Raw genomic sequence first — 8,378 nt, 5'->3', positions numbered from 1 at the left:
CCCATACATGTATCTGAGTTTCCTATCAATACAATTATAGCATGGATAATAAACGATTATCATGAACAAGGAAATATAATAATAATAACTAATTTATTATTGCCTCTAGGGCATATTTCCAACAGTCTCCCACTTGCACTAGAGTCAATAATCTAGTTCACATCGCCATGTGATTAACACTCACAGGTCACATTGCCATGTGACCAACATCCAAAGAGTTTACTAGTGTCATTAAACTAGTTCACATCATCATGTGATTAATACTCAATGAGTTCTGGGGTTTGATCATGTTTTCTTGTGAGAGAAGTTTTAGTCAACGGGTCTGCAACATTCAGATCCGTATGTATTTTGCAAATTCTCTATGTCATATTGTAAATGCTGCTTCCGCGCTCCACTTGGAGCTATTCCAAATGGTTGCTCCACTATACGTATCCGGTTTGCTACTCAAAGTCATTCGGATAGGTGTTAAAAAGCTTGCATCGACGTAACCCTTTACGCCGAACCCTTTATCACCTCCATAATCGAGAAACATTTCCTTATTCCTCTAAGGATAATTTTGACCGCTGTCCAATGATCCGTTCCTGGATCATTCCTGTACCCCTTGACTGACTCATGGCAAGGCACACTTCCGGTGCGGTACACAGCATAGCATACTATAGAGCCTACGTCTGAAGCATAGGGGACGACCTTCGTCCTTTCTTTCGCTTCTGCCGTGGTCGAGCTTTAACTCTTAACTTCATACCTTACAACTCAGGCAAGAACTCCTTTGACTGATCCATCTTGAACACCTTCAAGATCATGTTAAGGTATGTGCTAATTTGAAAGTATTATTAAACATTTTGATCTATCTTATAGATCTTGATGCTTATTGTTAAAGTAGCCTAATCCAGGTTTTCCATTGAAAAACACTTTTCAAACAACCCTATATGCTTTCTAGAAATTCTACATCATTTCTGATCAACAATATGTCAACAACATATACTCATCAGAAATTCTATAGTGCTCCCGCTCACTTCTTTGGAAATACAAGTTTCTCATAATCTTTTGCATAAACCCAAAATCTTTGATCATCTCATCAAAGCGTACATTCCAACTCTGAGATGCTTACTCCAGTCCTTAGAAGGATTGCTGGAGTTTTCCCTATTTGTTAGCGTTCTTCAGGATTGTCAAAACCTTCTGGTTGTATCACATACAATCTTTCCTCAAGAAAATTGTCGAGGAAACAATGTTTTGACATTCTATCTGCAAGATTTCATAAATAATGCAGTAACTGCTAATCCATTTCCAACAGACTCTTAGCATCGCTACGAGTGAGAAAGCCTCACCGTAGTCAACTCCTTGAACTTGTCGGAAAACATCTTTAACGACAAGTCGAGCCTTCTTAATGGTGATACTTACCATCATTGTCTGTCTTCCTTTTAAAATCCATCTTTACCCAACGTCCTTATGACCATCAAGTATTACTTCCAAAGTCATGGATCCTCTCTCGGATTTTATGGCTTCTAACCATTTGTTGGAATATGGGCCCACCATTGCTTCTCCATAGCTCGTAGGTTCATTGTTGTCTAGCAACATGATCTCCAAGACAGGATCACGTATTACTCTGAAGCAGTACGCATCCTCGTCGACCTACGAGGTTTGGTAGTGACTTGATCCGAAGTTTCATGATCACTATCATAAGCTTCTACTTCAATTGGTGTAGGTGCCACAGGAACAACTTCCTGTGCCCTGCTACACACTAGTTGAAGTTACAGTTCAATAACCTCATCAAGTCTCCACCATCCTCCCACTCAATTCTTTCGAGAGAAACTTTTCCTCGAGAAAGGACCTGTTTCAAGAAACAATCACTTTTGCTTCTGGGTCTGAATTAGGAGGTATACCCAACTGTTTTGGGTGTCCTATGAAGATGCATTTTATCCGCTTTGGGTTCGAGCTTATCAACCTAAAACCTTTTTTCACATAAGCGTCGCAGCCCCAAACTTTTAAGGAACAACAACTTAGGTTTCTCCAAACCATAGTTCGGTGTCGTCTCAACGGAATTACATGGTGCCCTATTAAAGTGAGTGCGGTTGTCTCTAATGCCTAACCCATGAACGATAGTGGTAATTCGATAAGAGACATCATGGTACGCACCGGATCCAATAGGGTGCAACTATGATGTTCAGACACACCATCACACTATGGTGTTCCAGACGGTATTAATTGTGAAACAATTTCCACAATGTCTTAATTGCGTGCCAAAGCTCGTAACTCAGATACTCATCTCTATGATCATATCATAGACATTTTATCCTCTTGTCACGATGATCTTCAACTTCACTCTGAAATTACTTGAACCATTCAATAATTCAGACTTGTGTTTCATCAAGTAGATATACTCAGTATCTACTTAAATCATCTGTGAAGTAAGATCATAGCGATATTCACTTCATGCCTCATCACTCATAGGATTGCACACATCAAAGTGTGTTACTTCCAACAAGTTGCTATCTTGTTCCATTTTACTGAAAATGAGGCTTTTCAGTCATCTTGCCCATGTGGTATGATTTGCATATCTCAAGTGATTCAAGATCAAGTGAGTCCAAACGATCCATCTGCATGGAGTTTCTTCATGCGTATACACCAATAGACATGGTTTGCATGTCTCAAACTTTTCAAAACGAGTGAGTCCAAAGATCCATCAATATGGAGCTTCTTCATGCGTTTTACACCATTATGACTTACATGGCAGTGCCACAAGTAAGTGGTACTATCATTACTATCTTATATCTTTTGGCATGAAAATGTGTATCACTACGATCGAGATTCAATAAACCATTCCTTTTAGGTGCTAGACCATTGAAGGTATTATTCAAATGAACAGAGTAACCATTATTCTCCTTAAACGAATAACCGTATTGCGATAGACATAATCCAATCATGTCTATGCTCAACGCAAACACCAAATGACAATTATTCAGGTTTAATACTAATCTTGATGGTAGAGGGAGCGTGCGATGTTTGATCACATCAACCTTGGAAACACTTCCAACACATATCGTCAGCTCACCTTTAGCTAGTCTCCGTTTGTTCCGTAGCTTTTATTTCGAGTTACTAACACTTAGCAACCGAACCGGTATCTAATACCCTGGTGCTACTAGGAGTACTAGTAAAGTACACATTAACATAATGTATATCCAATATACTTCTATCGACCTTGCCAGCCTTCTTATCTACCAAGTATCTAGGGTAAGTCGGCTCCAGTGGTTGTTCCCCTTATTACAGAAGCACTTAGTCTCGGGTTTGGGTTCAACCTTGGGTTTCTTCACTGGAGCAGCAACTGATTTGCCGTTTCATGAAGTGCCCCTTCTTGCCCTTGCCCTTCTTGAAACTAGTGGTTTCACTAACCATCAACAATTGATGCTCCTTCTTGATTTCTACTTTCGCGGTGTCAAACATCGTGAATATCTCAAGGATCATCATATCTATCCCTGATTCGTTATAGTTCATCACGAAGCTCTAGCAGCTTGGTGGCAATGACTTTGGAGAAACATCACTATCTCATCTGGAAGATCAACTCCCACTCGATTCAAGTGATTGTTGCACTCAGACAATCTGAGCACAAGCTCAACGATTGAGCTTTTCTCCCTTAGTTTGCAGGCTAAGAAAATCGTCGGAGGTCTTATACCTCTTGACGTGGGCATGAGCCTGAAATCCCAATTTCAGCCCTCGAAACATCTCATATGTTCCGCGACGTTTCGAAAACGTCTTTGGTGCCTCAACTCTAAACCGTTTAACTGAACTATCACGTAGTAATCAAAACGTGTATGTCCGATGTTTGCAACATCCACAGACGACGTTTGAGGTTCAGCACACCGAGCGGTGCATTAAGGACATAAGCCTTCTAGTGTCCGCATAATTGCTATTGTCAACTTTCAACTATATTTTCTCTAGGAACATATCTAAAATAGTGGAACTAAAGCGCGAGCTTACGACATAATTTGCAAAGATCTTTTGACTATGTTCAGGATAATTAAGTTCATCTCATGAACTCCCACTCAGATAGACATCCCTCCAGTCATCTAAGTGATTACATGATCTGAGTCAACTAGGCCGTGTCCGATCATCATGTGAGACAGACTAGTCATCATCGGTGAACATCTTCATGTTGATCGTATCCACCATACGACTCATGCTCGACCTTTCGGTCTCTTGTGTTCCGAGGCCATGTCTGTACATGCTAGGCTCGTCAAGTTAACCTAAGTGTTTCGCGTGTGTAAATCTGGCTTACACCCGTTGTATGTGAACGTAAGAATCTATCACACCCGATCATCACGTGGTGCTTCGAAACGACGAACTTTCGCAACGGTGCACAGTTAGGGGGAACACTTTCTTGAAATTTTAATGAGGGATCATCTTATTTACTACCGTCGTTCTAAGCAAATAAGATGCATAAACATGATAAACATCACATGCAATCAAATAGTGACATGATATGGCCAATATCATTTTGCTCCTTTTGATCTCCATCTTCGGGGCTCCATGATCATCATCGTCACCGGCATGACACCATGATCTCCATCATCATGATCTCCATCATCGTGTCTTCATGAAGTTGTCTCGCCAACTATTACTTCTACTACTATGGCTACCGGTTAGCAATAAAGTAAAGTAATTACATGGCGTTGTTAATGACACGCAGGTCATACAATAAATAAAGACAACTCCTATGGCTCCTGCCGGTTGTCATACTCATCGACATGCAAGTCGTGATTCCTATTACAAGAACATGATCAATCTCATACATCACATATCATTCATCACATTCTTCTTGGCCATATCACATCACATAGCATACCCTGCAAAAACAAGTTAGACGTCCTCTAATTGTTGTTTGCATGTTTTACGTGGCTGCTATGGGTTTCTAGCAAGAACGTTTCTTACCTACGCAAAACCACAACGTGATATGCCAATTGATATTTACCCTTCTTAAGGACCCTTTTCATCGAATCCGTTCCGACTAAAGTGGGAGAGACTGGCACCCGCTAGCCACCTTATGCACCAAGTGCATGTCAGTCGATGGAACCTGTCTCACGTAAGAGTACGTGTAAGGTCGGTCCGGGCCGCTTCATCCCACAATACCGTCGAAACAAGATTGGACTAGTAACGGTAAGCATATTGAACAAAATCAACGCCCACAACTACTTTGTGTTCTACTCGTGCAAAGAATCTACGCAATAGACCTAGCTCATGATGCCACTGTTGGGGAACGTAGCAGAAATTCAAATTTTCCTACGAGTCACCAAGATCTATCTATGGATAAACTAGCAACGAGAGAGAGGGGAGTGCATCTACATACCTTTGTAGATCGCTAAGCGGAAGCATTCAAGAGAACGGAGTTGAAGGAGTCGTACTCATCATGATCCAAATCACCGGAGATCCTAGTGCCGAACGGACGGCACCTCCGCGTTCAACACACGTACAGCCCGGGGACGTCTCCTCCTTCTTGATCCATCAAGGGGAGAGGAGAAGTTGAGGGAGAGCTCCGGCAGCACGACGGCGTGGTGGTGGAGCTTGCAGTTCTCCGGCAGGGCTTCGCCAAGCACTACTACGGAGGAGGAGGTGTTGAGGAGGGAGAGGGCTGCGCCAGGGGCAAGGGTGAAGCTCCCATGCGCCTCCCCACTATATATAGGGGTGGAGGGGCTTGTTTCTTGCCCTCCAAGTCCATTGGGGCGTTGGCAAAGGTGGGAGGAAAGAAATCACATCATTTCCTTCCCCACCGATTGTTATCCCCCCTTTTTAGGGATCTTGATCTTATCCCTTCGGGATATGATCTTATTCCTTCTAAGGGAGGATCTTGGTGCGCCTTGACCAGGGGTGTGGGGCCTTGCCCCCACTACCCACGTTCATGTGGGTCCCCCCATGCAGGTGGGCCCCACTCCGGAACCTTCTAGAACCTTCCCGGTACAATACCGAAAAATCCTGAACATTTTCCGGTGGCCAAAATAGGACTTCCCACATATAAATCTTTACCTCCGGACCATTCCGGAACTCCTCATGATGTCCGGGATCTCATCCGGGACTCCAAACAACATTCGGTAACTGCACACTAATTCCCATAACAACTCTAGCGTCACCGAACCTTAAGTGTGTAGACCCTACGGGTTCGGGAATCATGCAGACATGACCGAGACAGCTCTCTGGCCAATAACCAACAGCGGGATCTGGATACCCATGTTGGCTCCCACATGTTCCACGATGATCTTATCGGATGAACCACGATGTCAAGGATTCAACCAATCCCGTATGCAATTTCTTTTGTCTAGAGGTATTGTACTTGCCCGAGATTCGATCGTCGGTATGCCGATACCTTGTTCAATCTCGTTACCGGCAAGTCTCTTTACTCGTTTCATAACACATCATCCCGTGATCAACCCCTTGGTCACATTGTGCACATTATGATGATGTCCTACCGAGTGGGCCCAGAGATACCTTTCCGTCAACCGGAGTGACAAATCCCAGTCTCGATTCGTGCCAACCCAACAGACACTTTCGGAGATACCTGTAGTGCACCTTTATAGCCACCCAGTTACGTTGTGACGTTTGGTACACCCAAAGCATTCCTACGGTATCCGGGAGTTGCACAATCTCATGGTCTAAGGAAATGATACTTGACATTAGAAAAGCTTTAGCATACGAACTACACGATCTTTGTGCTAGGCTTAGGATTGGGTCTTGTCCATCACATCATTCTCCTAATGACGTGATCCCGTTATCAACGACATCCAATGTCCATGGTCAGGAAACCGTAACCATCTATTGATCAACGAGCTAGTCATCTAGAGGCTTACTAGGGACTTGGTGTTGTCTATGTACCCACACATGTATCTGAGTTTCCTATCAATACAATTATAGCATGGATAATAAACGATTATCATGAACAAGGAAATATAATAATAATAACTAATTTATTATTGCCTCTAGGGCATATTTCCAACAGTCTCCCACTTGCACTAGAGTCAATAATCTAGTTCACATCGCCATGTGATTAACACTCACAGGTCACATCGCCATGTGACCAACATCCAAAGAGTTTACTAGTGTCATTAAACTAGTTCACATCATCATGTGATTAATACTCAATGAGTTCTGGGGTTTGATCATGTTTTCTTGTGAGAGAAGTTTTAGTCAACGGGTCTGCAACATTCAGATCCGTATGTATTTTGCAAATTCTCTATGTCATATTGTAAATGCTGCTTCCGCGCTCCACTTGGAGCTATTCCAAATGGTTGCTCCACTATACGTATCCGGTTTGCTACTCAGAGTCATTCGGATAGGTGTTAAAGCTTGCATCGACGTAACCCTTTACGCCGAACCCTTTATCACCTCCATAATCGAGAAACATTTCCTTATTCCTCTAAGGATAATTTTGACCGTTGTCCAATGATCCGTTCCTGGATCATTCCTGTACCCCTTGACTGACTCATGGCAAGGCACACTTCCGGTGCGGTACACAGCATAGCATACTATAGAGCCTACGTCTGAAGCATAGGGTACGACCTTCGTCCTTTCTCTCTCTTCTGCCGTGGTCGAGCTTTAACTCTTAACTTCATACCTTACAACTCAGGCAAGAACTCCTTTGACTGATCCATCTTGAACACCTTCAAGATCATGTTAAGGTATGTGCTAATTTGAAAGTATTATTAAACATTTTGATCTATCTTATAGATCTTGATGCTTATTGTTAAAGTAGCCTAATCCAGGTTTTCCATTGAAAAACACTTTTCAAACAACCCTATATGCTTTCTAGAAATTCTACATCATTTCTGATCAACAATATGTCAACAACATATACTCATCAGAAATTCTATAGTGCTCCCACTCACTTCTTTGGAAATACAAGTTTCTCATAAACTTTTGCATAAACCCAAAATCTTTGATCATCTCATCAAAGCGTACATTCCAACTCTGAGATGCTTACTCCAGTCCTTAGAAGGATTGCTGGAGTTTTCCCTATTTGTTAGCGTTCTTCAGGATTGTCAAAACCTTCTGGTTGTATCACATACAATCTTTCCTCAAGAAAATTGTCGAGGAAACAATGTTTTGACATTCTATCTGCAAGATTTCATAAATAATGCAGTAACTGCTAATCCATTTCCAACAGACTCTTAGCATCGCTATGAGTGAGAAAGCCTCACCATAGTCAACTCCTTGAACTTGTCGGAAAACATCTTTAACGACAAGTCGAGCCTTCTTAATGGTGATACTTACCATCATTATATGTCTTCCTTTTAAAATCCATCTTTACCCAACGGCCTTATGACCATCAAGTATTACTTCCAAAGTCATGGATCCTCTCTCGGATTTTATGGCTTCTAACCATTTGTTGGAATATGGGC

This window comes from Triticum aestivum, chromosome 7B (assembly GCF_018294505.1).
Source record: "Triticum aestivum cultivar Chinese Spring chromosome 7B, IWGSC CS RefSeq v2.1, whole genome shotgun sequence".
NCBI lineage: Eukaryota > Viridiplantae > Streptophyta > Magnoliopsida > Poales > Poaceae > Triticum > Triticum aestivum.
The sequence above is the reverse complement of the archived record's forward strand: the minus strand, read 5'-3'. Positions refer to the sequence as shown.